Source organism: Erythrolamprus reginae, chromosome 1 (genome assembly GCF_031021105.1).
Source record: "Erythrolamprus reginae isolate rEryReg1 chromosome 1, rEryReg1.hap1, whole genome shotgun sequence".
NCBI classification, from domain to species: domain Eukaryota; kingdom Metazoa; phylum Chordata; class Lepidosauria; order Squamata; family Dipsadidae; genus Erythrolamprus; species Erythrolamprus reginae.
Window position 1 is genome coordinate 19,482,846 of NC_091950.1, and position 21,014 is coordinate 19,503,859.

Genomic DNA, 21,014 nt, shown 5'->3' on the forward strand with positions numbered 1-21,014 from the left:
ACTAGTGTGGCGCGAGACATGGTCAGGTGTGCCGCGAAGAAGGAAGCTCAGGTTTCGGTCACACAACTTTTTGCTGAGATGGAGAGAGAGAGAGAGAAAGTAAGCAAGAGAGAGAGAAAGAGAGTGAGAGAGAGAGAAAAAGCAAGAGTGAGAGAGAAAGAAAGCAAGAGAGAAAGAGAAAGAAAGAGAGAGAGAAAGAGAGAAAAGGAGAGGAAGGGAGAGAGAGAGAGAGAGAAATGAGCAAAAAGGGGAGGAAAAAAAGAGAAATGAGAAAATGATTGAGACAGAGAATGAAAGAGAGAGAAACAAAAGAGAGAGAGAAGTGACTCTTGATTTAAAGCATATGATAAAAAGCACCCAAAGAATAAGAGAGAGAAAAAACCCAGCCCTCATCTGTTTTTGGAAAGGGTTCCAGAATGTGTACACTCACACAAACACACACAAGGGGGGGGGGGGAGACAGGGATGGAAAAAGAGAGTAGAGTGTCTTAGGGTGTCATTTTGGTTGGTGGTGTGCCCCAGGATTTTGTAAATGTAAAAAATGTGCCGTGGCTCAAAAAAGGTTGAAAATCACTGAACTAGACAATGTCGTTTGGCGGGACCAAGGGGAAGAGCCTTCTTGGTGGGGGCCCCGGCCCTTTAGAATCAGCTCCCCCCAGAGATTTGCACTGCCCCCACCCTCCTTGCCTTCCGTAAAAGTTTAAAGACCTATCTGTGCCGCCAGGCTTGAGGCCATTAGACCCTTGCCCCCTGGCTGACAAGTGTAGTATGTCTTGCTGTGTGAATATCCATACCAGGATATACACTGTATAGGAAGGATAGAATAGAGAGAAGGGGAGGTGGAGTAGCCATTTATATTAAAGAAAGTCTAAAAACAACACTAATTCACAATACATGTCAAGATCTAGAGACTCTCTGGATTTGCATGCAAAATAAAGAAGGTTCTGTCATTAGAATTGGGGTGATCTATAGGCCTCCAGGGCAATCCGAGGAATATGACAACAAGATGGTGGATGAAATTACCCAAATGGCAGTAAAGGGAGATATTGTGGTTATGGGTGATTTCAACATGCCTGATGTTGACTGGAATATCCCCAGTGCCCTTACATGCAAAAGTAAGAATATAGTAGAGGCCTTTACAGGAGCAGCTCTGGCACAGCTGATTAAGACACCAACTAGAGGGGAGAATATTCTAGATTTAGTTTTTACGAATGGGAATTGGGTTTCAGATGTCAAGGTGGGAGAAAATTTAGGATGCAGTGACCATCTATGTTTGTGGTTTGATGTAAAAACTAATTGTGAGCAATCCTATAATGCAACCAAAGTATTGGATTTCAGAAAAACAAATTTTAATGCAATGGGGGAATATTTAGAAAATGAATTAAAGGGGAGGGATGAAGTGGCAGGAGCGAGCACCCAGTGGACTGTATTTAAAAAGGTCATCTTAAAAGCCACTGGACTGTATGTAAGACAAATAACTAAAGGTAAAAGGAAGAAGAAACCGCTATGGTTTAGCAATGATGTAAGGGCTATAGTCAATGAAAAAAAGGCTGCCTATAGGAGGTATAAAGAGTCTGGAAGTATAGCTGATAGGGAGGTGTATAAAATGAGACAGAAGGAGGCGAAACAGATAATATATGCTGCTAAAGCCTCAAAAGAGGAAGAAATTGCCAAATCTGTAAAGAAGGGGGATAAAACCTTCTTCAGATATATTAGTGATAAGAAGAAAAACTGCGGCATCACAAAACTTAGTACCGGGAATAATACATGCATTAATGGGAATAAGGAGATCGCTGACCATTTCAATAGCTACTTCTGTTCAGTTTTCTCAAAAGACACCGTACAAAATAATACTATAGAGGGATATAGCTTTGCTTCCAGCTGTACGGATTCAGCTCCAGTGATCTTAGAAGCCGATGTCTTAGAAGAACTTGAACGATTAAAGCTAAATAAGGCAATGGGTCCAGATGGCATCCACCCCAGAGTTCTTAAAGAACTCAGATCTGTCATTACTACCCCCCTGACTGATTTGTTTAACCAATCCTTGTTAACAGGAGAAGTTCCTGAGGATTGGAGAATGGCCAGTGTTGTGCCTATTCACAAGAAGGGCAGTAGAGAAGAAGCTGGTAACTACAGGCCAGTTAGATTGACATCAGTTGTAGTTAAAATGATGGAGACTCTACTGAAAAAGAGGATAAATCAGCACCTAAAAAACAATAACTTATTGGACCCAAATCAGCATGGCTTTACTGAAGGCAAATCATGTCAGACTAATCTCATTGATTTCTTTGACTATGTCACAAAGGTGTTGGATGAAGGTGGTGCCGTGGATATTGCCTACCTGGACTTCAGCAAAGCCTTTGATGTGGTTCCACATAAAGAGCTGATAGATAAATTAGTGAAGATTGGACTTAATCCCTGGATAGTTCAATGGATTTGCAGCTGGCTGAAGCATAGACATCAGAGAGTTATTGTTAATGGCGAGTATTCTGAGCAGAGTCAGGTTACAAGCGGTGTGCCACAAGGGTCTGTTCTGGGTCCTATTATTTTTAATATGTTTGTGAGTGACATAGGGGAAGGTTTGGTAGGGAAAGTTTGCCTATTTGCCGATGACTCTAAAGTGTGCAATAGGGTTGATATTCCTGGAGGGGTCTGTAATATGGTAAATGATTTAGCTTTACTAGATAAATGGTCAAAGCAATGGAAACTGCAGTTTAATGTTTCCAAATGTAAAATAATGCACTTGGGGAAAAGGAATCCTCAATCTGAGTATTGTATTGGCAGTTCTGTGTTAGCAAATACTTCAAAAGAAAAGGATTTAGGGGTAATGATTTCTGACAGTCTCTAAATGGGTGAACAGTGCAGTCAGGCGGTAGGGAAAGCAAGTAGTATGCTTGGCTGCATAGCTAGAGGTATAACAAGCAGGAAGAGGGAGATTATGATCCCGCTATATAGAATGCTGGTGAGACCACATTTGGAATACTGTGTTCAGTTCTGGAGACCTCACCTACAAAAAGATATTGACAAAATTGAACGGGTCCAAAGACGGGCTACAAGAATGGTGGAAGGTCTTAAGCATAAAACGTATCAGGAAAGACTTAATGAACTCAATCTGTATAGTCTGGAGGACAGAAGGAAAAGGGGGGACATGATCGAAACATTTAAATATATTAAAGGGTTAAATAAGGTTCAGGAGGGGAGTGTTTTTAATAGGAAAGTGAACACAAGAACAAGGGGACACAATCTGAAGTTAGTTGGGGGAAAGATCAAAAGCAACATGAGAAAATATTATTTTACTGAAAGAGTAGTAGATCCTTGGAACAAACTTCCAGCAGACGTGGTAGATAAATCCACAGTAACTGAATTTAAACATGCCTGGGATAAACATATATCCATCCTAAGATAAAATACAGAAAATAGTATAAGGGCAGACTAGATGGACCATGAGGTCTTTTTCTGCCGTCAGACTTCTATGTTTCTATGTTTCTAATGGGAATGAATGATTTGATTGATTGATTGATTGATTGATTGATTGATTGATTTGGACTTGTATGCCGTCCCTCTCTATGGACTAGGGGCGGCTCACAGCACCTACCGAAAATATAACAATACAGTTTATCCAATTAATATACTAAAAAAAATTCTTAAAAATTCTACTTGAAAACATTTATTTGTATTCATTCAATAATCACACTAACGACATTGGTTGGTCAGGGGGAAGATTTGATGTCCCCAGGCCTGGCGGCAAAGATGTGTTTTTAAATTCTTTTGGAAGGCAAGGAGGATGGGGGCAGTGCGGATCTCTGGGAGGGGGAGCTGATTCCAGAGAGCTGGGCCCCCCACAGAGAAGGCTCTTCCCCTAGGCCCCGCCAGCCGACATTGTTTGGTCGTCGGGACCCTAAGGAGACCAACTCTCTGGGACCTCACCGGACGCTGGGATTCGTGTGGCAGAAGGCGGTCTCGGAGATAATCTGGTCCGATGCCATGTAGGGCATTATAGGTCATAACCAACATTTTGAATTTTGTCCGGAAACCAATCCTGCAGCCAATGCAATCTATAAGTAAACATTTTAAATGTTATTAGAGTTTTTAAAGCTTTTTAGCGATATTAATTGGGTTATTTAGATATGTACATTGTATATTGTTTGATATGTTGTGAGCCACCCCGAGTCCTCGGAGAGGGGTAGCATATAAATCCAATTAATAATAATAATTAGAGGTTGCATCTTAAGAAGAAAACATAGCCATTTGCATGTAAAGCTCTCTTCAATGCTTTATCTTTCTTGAGACGTCATTCTCAATACGGAGCTTCAAAATTGGATAAAAATATAAACCACACCGAAGAGTTGAGACGGAGATGGTATTCGTATTTGTGCATCCTATTTGTGCATGAGGCTGGGCACGGAAGGCTCGCACGCGAGTAAAGTGCATGCGCGGGCAGAAAAGCGCATGCTCACATTTGTGAACCCATAGGGAAGACCAGATTATCTCAGGGACCGCCTTCTGCTGCACGAATCCCAGCGACCAGTTAGGTCCCACAGAGTGGGTCTTCTCCGGGTCCCGTCAACTAAACAGTGCCGCTTGGCGGGACCCAGGGGAAGAGCCTTCTCTGTGGCGGCCCCGGCCCTCTGGAACTAACTCCCCCCAGAGATTAGAATTGCCCCCAATCTCCTAGCCTTTCGTAAGCTACTTAAAACCCACCTCTGCCGCCAGGCATGGGGGAATTGAGATACCCTTTCCCCCTAGGCCTTTACAATTTTATGCATGGTATGTCTGGATGTATGTTTGGTTTTTTATTATAATGGGTTTTGATTGTTTTTAGTATTGGATTATTGTTATACGCTGTCTTATTATTGCTGTTAGCCGCCCCGAGTCTCCGGAGAGGGGCGGCATACAAATCCAATAAATAAATAAATATATATATAAATAAATATATAAACTGAAAACCACCCCAGGTTGAGAGAACTTTTGAAGCAGCATAAATGGGACATGGAGTGTTGCGATGGGGTAAGAAATTAAGGAGGATTCAGTAGAGCTGTCTTAAGCAATTGGATATAACTGCCTACCTTTATACAGGAAATTTAACAGGAAATTTGTGGATCCAGATCATTTAAATATTTTCCTGGTTGCCATGCAAATTATTAATCACACATTTTATCCCCACAGTTACCATGTGAGGTATGCAGGAGGCAAGGAAGTAAATTTATGGCCGGCCATAAATAATATGAAACTGGATCTCTTTGGATTGAATTCAACACTATAAATGCTATTATAGCTTCCTCTTTTTTTTTTGGTAAAAGATCCTTGGAGTTCTCTGGCTAGCCGTCTCTTCCTTAGCCTCCATGTATTTATTTAAATTATTTTTATATCGCTTTCCATGAAAGGCATTTTAAGAGTGAAATTTAAAAGCAGTATAATCAAATGACAGTAAATTCAAGTGAGCCACGTAAAACGTGTACATGAAAATGAACTGGGATAAAAAGAAGAAAATAGCTCTCTGGTACTCACAGAGAAAATGGTAGGTGAAAACAGAAATTGGCTACATTAGATGCCTCAATAGTATAATAGTAGACCTCCTTCAAATATCAAAGAGCAAACAACGCCATGGAGAAAGCCATATTGTGAATGGCCGAAAGTGATGTCCAGTTTACAATGCTTATTGCAGAGCCATCCCAAGTGATAGTTATAATTATTCAGGTTCTAATGCCTTAGAGCAGTGATTTTCAACCAGTGTGCCGCGGCACACTAGTGTGCCGTGAGACATGATCAGGTGTGCCGCGAAGCTCAGAGAGAGAGAGAAAGAAAGAAAGAGAGAAAGAAAGCAAGAGAGAGAGAGAAAGAAAGAGAAAGAGTGTGAGAGAGAAAGGGAACAAGAGAGAGAAAGCAAGAGAGAAAGAGAACAAGAGAAAGAAAGCAAGAGAGAAAGAGAGAAAGAAAGCAATAGAGAGAGAGAAAGAGAGGGAGGGAAGGAGAGCAAGGGAAAGACATAGAGGGAGGTAGCGAGGGAGAGAGAAAGAGCAAAAAAGAGAGGAAGGAAGGAAGAGAAAGAAAGAGGGATGGAGAGAGAAAGAAGTGAGAGAAAGAGGGAGGGAGAGAAAAATAGAGCAAAAGGGAGGAAGAGAGAGAGATAATTTTTTTGTTCAAACTTTTTTTAACCCCACCCTCCCCCCGTTCAATGTGCCCCAGGATTTCGTAAATGTAAAAAATGTGCCGCGGCTCAAAAAAGGTTGAAAATCACTGCCTTAGAGCAGGGTTCCCAACACCCCGGGACAACATTTCATATTTTATAGTTATTAGATTTCTTATATATTGTTATATTTAATGTTGTACACCGCCCTGAGCCGCCTCGAGAAAGGCGGCATAGAAATCTAATAAGGTAGGAAGGTAGGTAGGTAGGTAGGTAGGTAGGTAGATAGAGCATCTGGCAGGAAAAAAGGATGCCCATACAGGTAGTCCTCGACTTACAACAGTTCATTTAGTGACCAAAGTTACAACAGCACTGACAAAAGTGACTTATGACCACTTAGAGGTCTTCTAGTCCATTCCCCTTCTCAAACACGAGATCCTATATACCATTTCAGGTAAGTGACTGTCTAGACCAGGAGTCACCAACTCGTGGCTCTGGAGCCGCATGTGGCTCTTTCATCTTCGTTGCATCTCCCTGTCACTCAAAATAGGCATCACAAACACCAATGAGCAGCACCCTTTGGCATGCAATTTATTGAGCTTTTCATCCCTTGGTAGGCCAAGCATGGATAAATCCAAGAAACAAAACGTTTCAGAAGAAAACTGAACGTTTAATGATGCGTGGGCAGAAGAATATCCAAATGGAGATGAGAAGGGGAAAAGCCAAGGGTTTTGTGGCTCCCGGTGTTTTCTTTTCTGGGGTAACTGGTCCAAATGGCTCTTTGAGTTTTTAAGGTTGTTGACCCCTGGTCTAGACCCTTCTTAAAAACATCCAGCAATGGAGTGCCCATGATTTCTGAAGTTGTTCCCCTTTTTAGTTGTCTTCGCTGTTCGGAAGTTTCTACTTTATTCCAGGTTGTTTCTGTCTTTGATTAGTTTCCATCCCTTGTTTCTTGTCCTGCCTAGAGGTGCTTTGGAGAATAATTTGACTCCATCTTCTTTGTGTATCATATCACCCCTAATTCTTTTTTTTCTCTTTAGACTAATCCAAACCCAAATCCTGCAGCTTTTCTTCATATGTTTGAGTCACTTTGCTTGTCCAAAGATTGCAAAAGTTGATCACATGACCCTAGGCCATTGCAACCATCATAAATGACTCAGTTGCCAAGCATCTAGTTTAGGCATGTCTAGTTTAATGAAAAGAAGGACCAGGAAGACATGATAGCAGTCTTCCAGGATCTCAGGGGTTGCCACAAAGAAGAAGGAGTCAACCTATTCTCCAAAGCACCTGAGGTACAACAAGAAGCAATGGGTGGAAGCTAAACAAGGAGAGAAGTAACTTAGAACTAAGGAGAAATTTCCTGACAGTCAGAATGTTGATCAGCGGAACAGCTTGCCTCCAGAAGTTGTGAATGCCCCAACACTGGACATTTTTAAGTAGATAACCATCTGTCTGAAGTTGTGTAGGGTTCAGGGGATTGGACTAGAAGACCTCTAAGGTCCCTTCCAACTCTGTTGTTGTTGTTATTATTATTATTATCTGAATTTTGATCATGTGACCTAGAGATGCTGCAGGGGTTCCAAGTGTGAAAAACGGTCATAACTTTTTCAGTAGCATAACTTCAAATGGCCACTAGACAAATGTTTTTAAGTGGAGACTACTACCTGTATTCTGTGGACCTCCAGAGAAAATTTTTGCATTGAATTAGCACTAGTCAAATGCATGGGGTATGTGTGTCAATGTTGTTGTTCCACTGATAGTCTCAGTATGTATAGATAGCACCATCACTTACAGTATAGCTAGAGGTATAACAAGCAGGAAGAAGGAGATTATGATCCCGCTATATAGAATGCTGGTGAGACCACATTTGGAATACTGTGTTCAGTTCTGGAGACCTCACCTACAAAAAGATATTGACAAAATTGAACGGGTCCAAAGACGGGCTACAAGAATGGTGGAAGGTCTTAAGCATAAAACCTATCAGGAAAGACTTCATGAACTCAATCTGTATAGTCTGGAGGACAGAAGGAAAAGGGGGGACATGATCGAAACATTTAAATATGTTAAAGGGTTAAATAAGGTCCAGGAGGGAAGTGTTTTTAATAGGAAAGTGAACACAAGAACAAGGGGACACAATCTGAAGTTAGTTGGGGGAAAGATCAAAAGCAACATGAGAAAATATTATTTTACTGAAAGAGTAGTAGATCCTTGGAACAAACTTCCAGCAGACGTGGTAGATAAATCCATAGTAACTGAATTTAAACATGCCTGGGATAAACATATATCCATTGTAAGATAAAATACAGGAAATAGTATAAGGGCAGACTAGATGGACCATGAGGTCTTTTTCTGCCGTCAGTCTTCTATGTTTCTATGTTTCTAGATAACTGGTGCATTACAACCAGACAGTAGGTACTTCGGTAACTAATTAGTTAAATTCCAGTAGAATGAAAACTCTAGTTATTATTTTTCATTCGCAAGAAATTTGTTCAGGTATGTGTCCATTGATTTGTTTATTTTGGTGCTTGGAGAAATTCCCCCAAATGGATATTTCCTGGCAAGCAGCTTTTTACTGCCATATGATTTAATTTAATATTTTCTTTCCCCCTTCCTTCCTTTTTAGTTTTTAGTTTTGTTTTGATTTGAGCAGTGAGTCAATTGACTTCTTCCTGTGTCATTTGTTTACGGGATATGGGCAGGGAAGGTGGGGGGAGATCTGGCATTTTAGAATGAAATTGTCTGGATTTGGCGGGTTGGTGATGGCGTTAATGGCCACGCGGAAACTTTTGTATGAAAAGAAAGGAGTGCGGCTTGGTGGACACTGTAGGCCTGAAGCAGCGGGTGTGGCTTTTGCTATATTAAGTCCTGGGCTGGTGCCAGCATAGTCTTGCAATGTCCATTTAAAGGCCTTGTCTCACGTAATGGAGCCAGGCTGGCTTTCTGTAAAACCTTGGAATTTTATTACGGTTTAATCCATATAAAATTTGAATGGGGCATCAGTCTAGTTTTTCTGTACTACTCAGGGATTGGATAATAAGTATTAAATAATCCTTATGAAATAAGACAATCAAGATGGGTTGGGGGGGGGGAATGTATCAAAAGCAAGCAGTTAACAGTCCCTAAAATCAAATCTGTCATCCCTGCAGAAGAAGAAATTCATTCATCTCACAAGAGAGAAAATCTTAACCAATTAGTGGAAGAGCTTCCATAGCCATGGAGTTGTTGTACAGTTTAGATCAGGGGTCTCCAATCTTGGCAACTTTAAGACTTGTGGACTTCAGCTCCCATACTCCCTCTGCCAGTAATCCTGGGAGTTGAAGTCCACAAGTCTTAAAGTTGCCAAGGTTGGAGACCTCTGCTTTAGATGAGATTATCAAGGATCGACTGGATGTCTTGTCCCTCTGTCACAGTTGGATCGCAGATAGCTTTTTATATCAGATGTCACAGGACAAAGCAGGGTGTTAAGGAGGCGATCCCTAAAATTATGCTTTAATTTATCTTGGCACCCATGCAAACAAATACCCTTAACATTCTGCTGAAAGTATGCGAGTTGAACGAGTGTATAATACCACTTATGTAATATTTTCCTTCTCATTTCCCTAACTCTTGTATTCTTAGTTTTCCTTATATTCTCCACTATATTTTTCATCTCTTGCGCCTCTACTTGTATCTCACTTTGCCACCATTTAGTCAATCCTTGGATCACATCCCCGTCTGACTGCACTAACATCTTATATATATTACTTGCTTTCGCCTTGGTACCCTCACTTTTTTCTCTTGACGCTGAGCTTGTTGATCAGAAATGTTGGCAGTTTGGGGGTGAGAAATATTCAATGAGAATATTTCATTCATTCAGATCTAGGATGTGTTCTTTGAGTGTTCCCTTTACTTGTCCCAGCTTCTGCCAACCTAGCAGTTGGAAAGCATGTAAAAATGCAAGTAGAAAAATAGGAACCACCTTTGGTGGTAAGATAATAGTGTTCCGTGCACCTTTGGCTTTTAGTCATGGAGGCCATATGACCATGGAATCATGATCAGTCAGTGCTGGTTCTTCAGCTTTGAAAGGGAGATGAGCATTGCCCCATAGACTCAGGAATGACTAGCACATATGTGCGAGGAAACCTTTATGTATGAATGAATGATGAATGAATAGGAAGGTATAAATATATATATCTTCCTTTTCTAATATATTATGTCCAGTCAGCGAAGCAGTGGAAGTGATGTGCCTGTGCCTGGAGGCTGTTGGGGCCTGGATGGGTGTCAACAAACTCAAACTCAACCCAGACAAGACGGAGTGGCTGTGGGTCTTGCCTCCCAAGAAGGACAATTCCATCTGTACGTCCATTACCTTGGGGGAAGAACTATTGACCCCCTCAGAGAGGGTCCACAACTTGGGCGTCCTCCTCAATCCACAGCTGACATTGGAATATCATCTTTCGGCTGTGGCGAGGAGGGCGTTTGCTCAGGTTCGCCTGGTGCACCAGTTGCGGCCCTATTTGGACAGGGAGTCATTGCTCACAGTCGCTCTTGACCTCATCACCTCGAGGTTCGATTACTGCAACGCTCTCTACATGGGACTACCTTTGAAAAGTGTTCGGAAACTTCAGATCGTGCAGAATGCGGCCGCGAGAGCCATCGTGGGGCTTCCTAGATTCGCCCATGTTTCTGCAACACTCCGCGGCCTGCACTGGCTGCCGATCGGTTTCTGGTCACAATTCAAAGTGTTGGTAATGACCTTTAAAGCCCTACATGGCATTGAGCCAGAATACATCTGGAACCGCCTTCTACCGCACGAATCCCAACGGCTGATAAGGTCCCACAGAGTTGGCCTTCTCCAGGTCCCATCGACCAAACAATGTTGTTTGGCTGACCCCAGGGGAAGAGCCTTCTCTGTGGCGGCCCCGGCCCTCTGGAATAAACTCCCCCCAGAGATTAGAATGGCCCCCACCCTCCTTGTCTTTCGCAAATTACTCAAGACCCACCTTTGTCGCCAGGCATGTGGGAGTTAGGATATTCCTTCCCCTAGGCCATTACAAGTTATACTGTATATGGTATGTTTGTGTGTATGTTTGGTTTTTATAATAAGGGTTTTTAGTTGTTTTATTAAATTGGATTGTTACATGTTGTTTTTTTATCATTGTTGTTAGCCGCCCTGAGTCTGCGGAGAGGGGCGGCATACAAATCCAATAAATAATAATAATAATAATCATAGTGTCAACTAGATAGACAGAAGACAGACAGACAAAATTAACTTAACAGCTGTTCAGCTGAGCAACAGAAATGTTGGGGTCGGTCTTAAGTTGAGTACTACCTGTACATTAAAATCAGTTCATAGATCACAGTTTAACAAAGGACTAGTGGCGCTAAATGAGTGCCTGCTAACAGTCAAAGTCCCGCTTTTACTCATTGATTTCAATAGTAATGGTTTATTGAGGTTAATAAATGAATAATTACATTAAGGAAATATTCTCAAAGTGCTTCCTGTTTTTGTTGAAATTATGAGAGCCTTGGAAAATGAGCAGCTCCTACTATGGGAGTTTAATGGGGGTTTAATGATCCCGCCATACGGGGCAAAGTTCCATCTCTTATGACCAGCTTTCTGCTTTAAAGAAATCTATAGCCATTTCTTCATATAATGTATAGTCATAAATTCATGTTTTTTGAAATATCTGAATGAATCATTTCAACTATTGTTGATTTGTATTGAATGAATGAAATTAGATGCACGTGCTAGAGAAGTATCTCTGAACAAGCTAAAGTCTTTAAAGTGGATGTTGCACTAAAAATGATTCTAAAAACAATAGCAGCAACAGCTTTGTGGCTTCTTAAAAACGAGCACATTTTTCTCATGAACTTTCATGAAACGTTTTAGACTATATTGGGTTGCAGCGTGTGTGGATAAGTCTATTTAGCAGTACGGCCCACTGACTGAGTGGGGCTAATTTTCATGGAATAAAACTGGTATATGTTATCATTTTAAATGTGAATTAATTCACTTTGTTAAAACAAATTCCAAGCTTACTGTGACACTTTTATCTGAAAATGTGCTCTGCAATTATTTTTGGATCTTCCCAGTCCAAGTGATAATATATCTGGGTTCTTGTGTTGCCTGCAAAATAGCTTGCAAAATAACAGCTTTAAAATGAGCAAAAAAAAAATGTAGAACATTTGGAGCAAAACATTTTCAGTAAGTCATTTGATAAAGTAGATCATAACCTACTGCTAGATGATGATAACAGCAACAACAACAGAGTAGGAAGGGACCTTGGAGGTCTTCTAGTCCAACCCCCTACTTGGACAGGAGACACACTACTTCAAACAAATGGTTATCCAACATCTTCTTAAAAACTTCCAGTGTTGAAGCATTCACAACTTCTGGAGGCAAGCCGTTCCACCGATCAATTGTTCTAACTCTCAGGATTTTCTCTTTGGTTCTAGGTTGCTTCTCCTTCTTTTTTAGTTTCCACCCATTGCTTCTTGTTCTATCCTCAGGTGCTTTGGAGAGTAGGTTGACTCCTTCTTCTTTGTGGCAACCCCTGAGATATTGGAATGCTACTGTCATGTCTCCCCAGTTCCTGCAACCCTTCGTCATATGTTTTAGCCTCTAGTCCCTTAATCATCTTTGTTGCTCTTCTCTGCACACTAGAGTCTCAACATCCTTTTACATTGTGATGACCAAAACTGAATGCAGTATTCCAAGTGTGGCCTTACCAAGGCCTTATAAAGTGGTATTAACACGTGATCTTGATTTTATTCCTCTGTTAATGGAGCCTAGAACTGTGTTGGCATTTTTGGCAGCTGCTACACACTGCTGGCTCATATTTAAATAGTTGTTCACTAGGACTCCAAAATCCCTCTCACTGTTACTACTGTTGAGCAATGTACCACATATACTATACCTGTGCATTTTGTTTCCATTGCCTAAATGTGTAGAACCTTACTTTTTTCATTTTGTTTGATAGTGCCCAATGTTCAAGTCTGTCAAGATCCTTCTGTATCTTGAGCCTATCCTGCCAGTTTGATGTCATGTGCAAATTTGATGAGTTTCCCCATCTATCCCCTTGCCCAAGTCATTGATGAAGATGTTGAAGAGAACTGGACCTAAAATGGAGGTTTGGGGTACTCTACTGCATACGTCCCTCCATGTAGATGCAGTTCCATTGAGTACTACACATTGAGCATGGTTGGTTAGCCAGTTTTGAATCCGGCTGGTGGTGTTGCTGTCTAACCCACATTTTTCAACTTTATCTAGTAGTACCGTAGGTTATGGTCTACTTTGTCAAATGCCTTACTGAAGTCCAAGTAAATTAAATCGGCAGCATTCCTCTTGTCCACTAATTTTGTCACTTTATCAAAGAATGTAATGGGATTAGTCTGCCGTGATCTGTTTTTGACAAACCCATGTTGGCTTTTGGTTATTACTTTGTTTGCTTCTATGCGTTCGACGATTTGTTGCTTGATTATCTTATCCAGAATCTTCCCTGGTATTGAGGTCAGGCTGATAGGTCTGTAGTTTCCTGGATCTATTTTCCCCCCTTTTTGGAAGATAGGAACTACATCAGCTCTTTTCTAGTCCTCTGGCAGTTCCCCTGTCCTCCAGGATCTTTGAAAGATATAGTTCAATGGTTCTGAGATCTCATCTGCCAGTTCCTCCAGAACGTTGGGGTATAATACATCTGGTCCTGGTGATTTGAACTCATCTAAGGTAGACAGGTATTCCCTTGCCATTTTCTTTCCTATTTTAACTTGTGTTCCTGATATATTTTTTGTGATGCTGTTTTTGATAGGTTAGACTGTTTTTTTCCTTTGTGTAAAGGCAGATGCAAAAAACGAATTAAGTAGCTCTGCTTGTCACCACTTTCTCCCTGCAATGGACCAGTTGTTTCCTTGACATTTTTCTTGTTTTTAATATGTTCGAAGAAGCTTCTTTGGTTACTTTTTACATTTGTTGCAAGCCATTGTTCATTGTGAGCCTTAGCTTTCATCACTTCATCTTTACATAATTCGGGCTATTTGATGGTATTCTGCCTTATTTATTTCCCCACCTGCCAGCCCACCACATCATACATTTTGACGGAACGGTTTGCCAGACTCCTTCAGCAGAAGGTGCAATCTCCTATCATATCTTTGCCAAAGGAAAGTTTTCCATATAATGAAGGCCTTGATATCTGGGGTGCAAAAATAAGGATGACCACTGAATGGCAAGCTATGTTCCAGGTTTTCTGGGGGTTTTGCTGCCATTGTGTGGGGGTCACAGTTTATGTGTCCATAACATAGTCACTGAGGATGTCAGAGTCATTTTGAAACAGATTGCAGGTAGTCTTTGTTACAACTGTTTGCTTCATGACGGTTCAAAGTTACGATGGCTCTAAAAAAGGCACTTCTGTCCGTTTTCACACTTAGGATAGTTGGCACATCCCCATGGTCATGTGATCAAATTTCAGATGCTTGGCAACTGGCATGTTTATGACAGTTGCAGAGTCCTAGGGCAGTGATGGCGAACCTATGATACAGGTGCTACAGGTGGCACACAGAGCCACATCTGTTGGCACGTGGGTTGTTGCCCTAACTCAGCTCCAACATGCATATGTGTGCCAGCCAGCTGATTTTTTCTTTACACAGAGGCTCTTAGAGGCCATTTTTGGCTTCAAGAGAGCCTCTGGTGGAGGTGGCGTTTTTACCCTCACCCAGCTCCAGGGAAGCCTTTGAAGCCTAGGGAGGACAAAATACGAGTCTACAGGGCCCACCAGAAGTTGGGAAACAAGCCATTTCCGGCCTCCAGAGGGCTTCCGGGGGGCAAAGGAAGCTATTTTCACCGTCCCCAGGCATTGAATCGTGGATATGGGCACTCACGCATGTGCGATAGCGTACAGGCATGCTCTTTCGGCACCAGAGGAAAAAAAGGTTCGCCATCACTGTCCTAGGATCATGTGATTATCTTTACTTACTTACTTACTTATTCGATTTTTATGCCGCCCTTCTTCTTAAACTCAGGGCAGCTTACATGTTAGCAATAGCACTTTTTAACAGAGCCAGCATATTGCCCCCACAATCTGCGTCCTCATTTTACCCACCTCGGAAGGATGGAAGGTTGAGTCAACCTTGAGCTGGTGATGAGATTTGAACCGCTGACCTGCAGATCTACAGTCAGCTTCAGTGGCCTGCAGTACAGCACTCTACCTGCTGCGCCACCCCAGCTCATTAACAACCTTCTGACAAGCAAAGTCCACGGGGAAGCCAGATTCACTTAACAACCGTATTACTTCCTTAACAACCACAGTGATTCACTTAACAACTGTGGCAAGAAAGGCTACAAAATGGGGCAAAACTCACTTAGCAAGTCTTTCTCAGCAACAGAAATATTAGGTTTGCTTGTGAATGTAAATCAAGTACAGGTAGTCCTCGATTTACAACACTTCGTTTAGTAACCGTTCAAAGTTACAGCAGCCCTGAAAAAGTGACTTATGACCTGTAGTAGCAACCAAACTGAGGAAAAATGTGAATTAGCAATAATCCAGCAATTGGCATTCAACTCACTAAAGGGCACAAGGAAAATGCTGGTTGAAGTTAACATCCAGGTGCCTTGTCGAGTTTCGGAATCATTCAGGTCATGGTGTTTTTAATAGGAAAGTGAACACAAGAACAAGGGGACACAATCTGAGGTTAGTTGGGGGAAAGATCAAAAGCAACATGAGAAAATATTATTTTACTGAAAGAGTAGTAGATCCTTGGGACAAACCTCCAGCAGACATGGTAGATAAATCCACAGTAACTGAATTTAAACATGCCTGGGATAAACATATATCCATCCTAAGATAAAATACAGAAAATAGTATAAGGGCAGACTAGATGGATCATGAGGTCTTTTTCTGCCGTCAGTCTTCTATGTTTCTGTGAAAGAAAAATAAAACTAAGTCCAGATGCATTTTGGGAAAAAAGCATCTTTGGGATTAAGACCTAGGTTTTTTTATATGACAAAGCTATCCTGAGTCCAAAGCCTAAATCAACTAATAGCTTGTCCATGTATATGAATGGGTATGAATGACTAGTATGTGTGTTGTCGAACTGTTTTTTTTTTTATTTTAATTAGGATTTTAGAAATTGCTTGGTTTTTTTCCTTAACTTCTTTTTATTGTTATTGTAATTTTATATTGTTGTGAGCCACCCTGAGTCCTTCGGGATTGGCCGGCATAGAAATCAAATTAAATTAAATAATAAAATAAATTAAATAAAGCAGTGGTCTAAACCAGGGGTCTCCAACATTGGCAACTTTAAGGCTTGTGGACTTCAACTCCCAGAGTTCTTCAGTCATCTTTGCTGGCTGAGGAATTCTGGAAGTTGAAGTCCACAAGTTTTAAAGTTCCTGAGGATGGAGGCCCCTGGTCTAAACCAGGTAAATATTTTCATTATTGGCTTGTTGAGCCTGTTGAGGTTCTTTCCTGCAGATCGAGAAGCCGGGTCTGTAGGAGATTCTGGGCTCTTCCTGATCAGAATCCAGGGATTTGGGTTCTGTACAAACAGGAACCAACTCTTTAACATGGAAGTTCATGGTGAAACTACTAGCTGAACTCAAATGAAAAAACAGGTCTTTAACTTCCTTAATCTGAAAGTCCTTGAAAACACCTCCAACTTTCTTCTCACTGGTGTGCTTCACAAAGAAATTGCAACCTATCATTAAATCTGGATCGAGCCTTTCAAAACAAACAGGGAATAAAAAACTATCTGTGTTCGTGGTAGCTGTTTACATCGCAAAGAGATGTTTCCCCCCTCAAAGTTATGAGTAATTCCCAAATTTTGTTTTCCCTGCTAAACCTTCCTCCCTCATTCTGCCACTGGGAACCGTCTTGTAAGGCAGTGATTTTCAACCTTTTTTGAGCCGTGGCACATTTTTTACATTTACAAAACCATGGGGCACATTTGGGGGGTGGGGTGGGGTGGGGTGGCTAAAAAAAAGTTTAGACAAAAAATTTCTCTCTCTCTCTCTTCCTCCCTTTCACTCTATTTCTCTCTCCCTCCCTCTTTCTCTCCCTCTCTCTTTTTTCTCTCTCTCTCTCCATCCCTCTTTCTTTCTTTCCCTCTCTTGTTCTCTTTCTCTTGCCTTCTCTCTTGCTTTCTCTCTCTCTCTCGTTCTCTTGCTTTTTCTCTTTCTTGCTTTCTTTCTCTTTCTTTCTCTCTCTCTTGTTTTCTTTCTCTTGCTTGCTTTCTTTCTCTCTCTCTCTCTCTCTCTCTCTTGCTTTCTCTCTCTCTCTCTTGCTTTCTCTCTCTCTCTCTTGCTTTCTTTCTTTCTCTCTCTCTTGTTTTCTTTCTCTCTCTGAGCTTCGCGGCACACCTGACCATGTCTCGCGGCACACTAGTGTGCCGCGGCACACTGGTTGAAAAACACTGTTGTAAGGTATAAAAAGCAGCTAAGTTTTCTGAAAACTTAAAAGACAACAGATGTTCCATATTTGGTTGCCTAACCAGAATGGCATTTAGTTCCAGGATCTCCAAGGTGGGTCTTGCTTCTTGGCTGCCCAAAGACTTCAACTGGTCAATGCAAGGAATTGAATACAAGTAGACCTCGGCCACAATTGAGCCCAAAATTTAGGCTGCTAAGGGAGATATTAGTTAAGTGAGTTTTGCACCATTTTACAACCTTTCATGCCACGGTTGTTAAGTGAAACTCTTCTGTTGTTCGGTTAGTTAGCATGCTTGTTAAGCGAATTTGGCTTCTCCTTTGACTTTGCATGTCAGAAGGCTACAAAAGGGGATCATGTGACCCTGGGCATCATCATGAATATGGGTCGGTTTGAAAGCGTCTGAATTTTGTTTTGGGTTTAAAGATAAGCTTTTATTAAACAATTAAAATAAACAAAGTTAGTCAACATGTTTAACATTAAGTTGAGGTTTTTAGGCTTACATTTCAGCAGTTTACCTTTACAGTATATGTTTTATATCAATTACTTAATATATTGGTACATACTAAATATACTATGTTGGTTACATAGTTGTCTTATCACTTGAGCCTAGACTAAATTTATACAAAGGAAAAAGGAAAAGGAAAGAAAGGAGAAAAAGAAAGGAAAGGGGGGAAAGGAAGAAAGAAAGAAAGAAAGGGAAAAGAGTGGTGTTGGTCAACTATTTCAGTTGACTCACGCATTTAAATTTTGATCACGGGGTGATCTCCGGGTCCGGGCGACCAAACAATGTAGTTTGGTGGGCTCCAGGGGAAGAGCCTTCTCTGTGGTGGCCCCGGCCCTCTGGAATCAACTGCCCCCCAGAGATTAGAACGGCCCCCACCCTCCTTGTCTTTCACAAGTTACTCAAGACCCACCTTTGTCGCCAGGCATGGGGGAGTTAGGATATTCCTTCCCCATGGCCATTACAAGTTATGTATGGTATGTTTGTGTGTATGTTTGGTTTTTATAATAAGGGTTTTTAGTTGTTTTATTAAAGTGGATTGTTACATGTTGTTTTTTATCATTGCTAGCCGCCCCAAGTCTGCAGAGAGGGGTGGCATACAAATCCAGTAAGTAAGTAAGTAAGTAAGTAAGTAAGTAAGTAAGTAAGTAAGTAAGTAAAGTAAATAAATAAATAAATCCTGCAAGGGTTGTGAGTGTGAAAACCAGTCAGAAGTCACTTTTTCCCCCTGGCACCGTTGTAACTTTGAACACAAACTGTTGTAAGTCGAGTAACAGTGTGCTATTTATATGCTTCGCTTCATTTTAGTGGGTTGGTGTGCTCGCGACATTCAGAAATGGTTGCTGGTTTTACAGTCGCCTGTCTGTCAAATCACAGAGAGGGCCACCTCTGTCGCGGCCTGTTGGTAAGGCTTTCTGAGTCATCTGGATGTTTACCGTGGGGGATGTAAGATGTGAGTTTCAGTCCGATAGAGCAGGAGTGGTCTTTTATCAGTTCTTGGGCAAGGAGGGCCCCCATGTGAAGCCTCCATGTTCAGAAGCAGTCTCATCAGCTGGCCCAGAACAAATGGTGGGTAGGGTGGGAGGGAGCCTTGTGATTTGTCACGGTTTAGTGTGGCCTTATAGTCCTAGCTACAGTGTTCCCTCGATTTGTGCGGGTTCGAACTTCGCGAAAAGTCTATACCACGGTTTTTAAAAAATATTAATTAAAAAATACTTCGCGGGCTTTTTCCCTATACCACGTTTTTCCCACCCGATGACGTCATATGTCATCGCCAAACTTTCGTCTGCCTTTAATAAATATTTTTTTAATAAACTTTAATAAATAAACATGGTGAGAAATCTAAATGGTTGCTAAGGGAATGAGAAATTGCAGTTTAGGGGTTTAAAGTGTTAAGGGAAGGCTTGTGATACTGTTCATAGCCAAAAATGGTGTATTTACTTCCGCATCTCTACTTCGCGGAAATTCAACTTTCGCGGGCGGTCTCGGAACGCATCCCCCGCGAAAATCAAGGGAACACTGTATTGTTGGAAATGGCATACGGGATGAAACGAACCAAGTTGTGTTAGGCAAGGGGACTTCTAAGGGCACTGGAAGAGCCCTTCGTTCATTGTGTGTCCCACCCAGTTGGAATGCAACTCTCGGAATTCCCCCAGCCGGCATACTTGCCAGTGAATTCTGGGAGTTTGGGAGTCCATATGCTTTAAACAAAATTTAAGATCAAGAAACACAGAAGAGGAAGAAGAGGAGGAGGAGGACCCAAAATTGTTCACTGACATTGTTTGTTACTAAAGACACATCTTGGTGTCTTGATGAGCCCCAAGTTACCTTCCAGTTCTCTTCCAGATCTCTTGTTTTGACATTTCTACGGAGAGGGGCGGCATACAAATTTAATAAATAAATAAATTTCTGCAGATGATGCTCCCAAAATTCAGCAACTTTGCTGGATGCATGTTTACAACTCCCCCCCCCACTATCCCCCCCCCCCAAAAATACTACAAATTTACTTAACATCTTTAAAAAGCTTCCAAAATACATAGACCTGTGCCTGAAAAACCCAAAATTGCTTAGCTGCAGAACGTCTACATTTTGAGGTAACGGTCCTGGACAACTTTTTAAAAGAATGCATCCCCAAGTTTTAAAACTGACAAAAGAAATGGAGGAAAAATGCAAGCCCAGTCCCAAAGCGTTTGAGAGCCTGATCTTGTTTTCCAGTGTGCCTAACTTTGTCTCTTAACACATCATCCCTTGTAACTCTTTTCCTTACTTCAACACAAAAGTTGTAATCTTTTTTTGTCCAATTGGTTATTCCAGTAGAGTTCTGTAGCCTGGTCAGTTTTCATTTTAAAAGTAACCTTTTGTTGTTGGATGCTGCCTGCTAAATCTTCACCAGTTCACCTTTCTGTCTTGCTGTGCAACTCTTCAAGGCCTTGTCTTCTTTGTAAATCCAGCCTCTTTGGCACAATTACTTCCCCCCCCTCCTCTCTCTTTCCCCCTCTACTTCCTCCCTCCCTTTTCCCCCTCCCTCCCCCCTCTTTCACTCTTTTCCCCTCTTCTCTCTCTCTCCTTCCCTCCCTCTCTCCCTTCCGCCTCTCTCTTTCCCCTATACTTCCTCCCTCCCTCTCTTTCTCCCCCTCTACTCTCTCTCTCCCCCATCTCTCTTTCACTCTTTTTCTCTTTCCCCCTCTTCTCTCCCTCCCTCCCCCCTCTTTCTCTTCTCCCCTCTACTTACTCTCTCTCTTTCATTCCTTTTCTCTTCCCCCCCTCCCTCCCTCTCTTTTTCTCTTTCTCTCTCTTCTCTCTTTCCCCCTCTACTTTCTCTCTCCTCCTCTCTCTCTCCCCCCCACTACTCCCTCCCTCTCTTTCCCCCTTCTACTCACTCTCTTTCTCTCTCCCCCCCCTTCTCTCTTTCACCCTTTTTCTCTTTCCCCCTCTTCTCTCTCTCTCTCTCTGGAGTCCTAAGGTCATTCCTGCAACTGCTCCGGAAG

At 41.8% G+C, this 21,014-nt stretch overlaps 1 protein-coding gene across 3 annotated transcripts in view; it reads left to right on the forward strand.

The window, feature by feature from the left end:
* GATAD2A (GATA zinc finger domain containing 2A) overlaps positions 1 to 21,014 on the forward strand; it is a 160,048-nt gene that overhangs the window by 47,385 nt on the left and 91,649 nt on the right. The window lies entirely within an intron of this gene.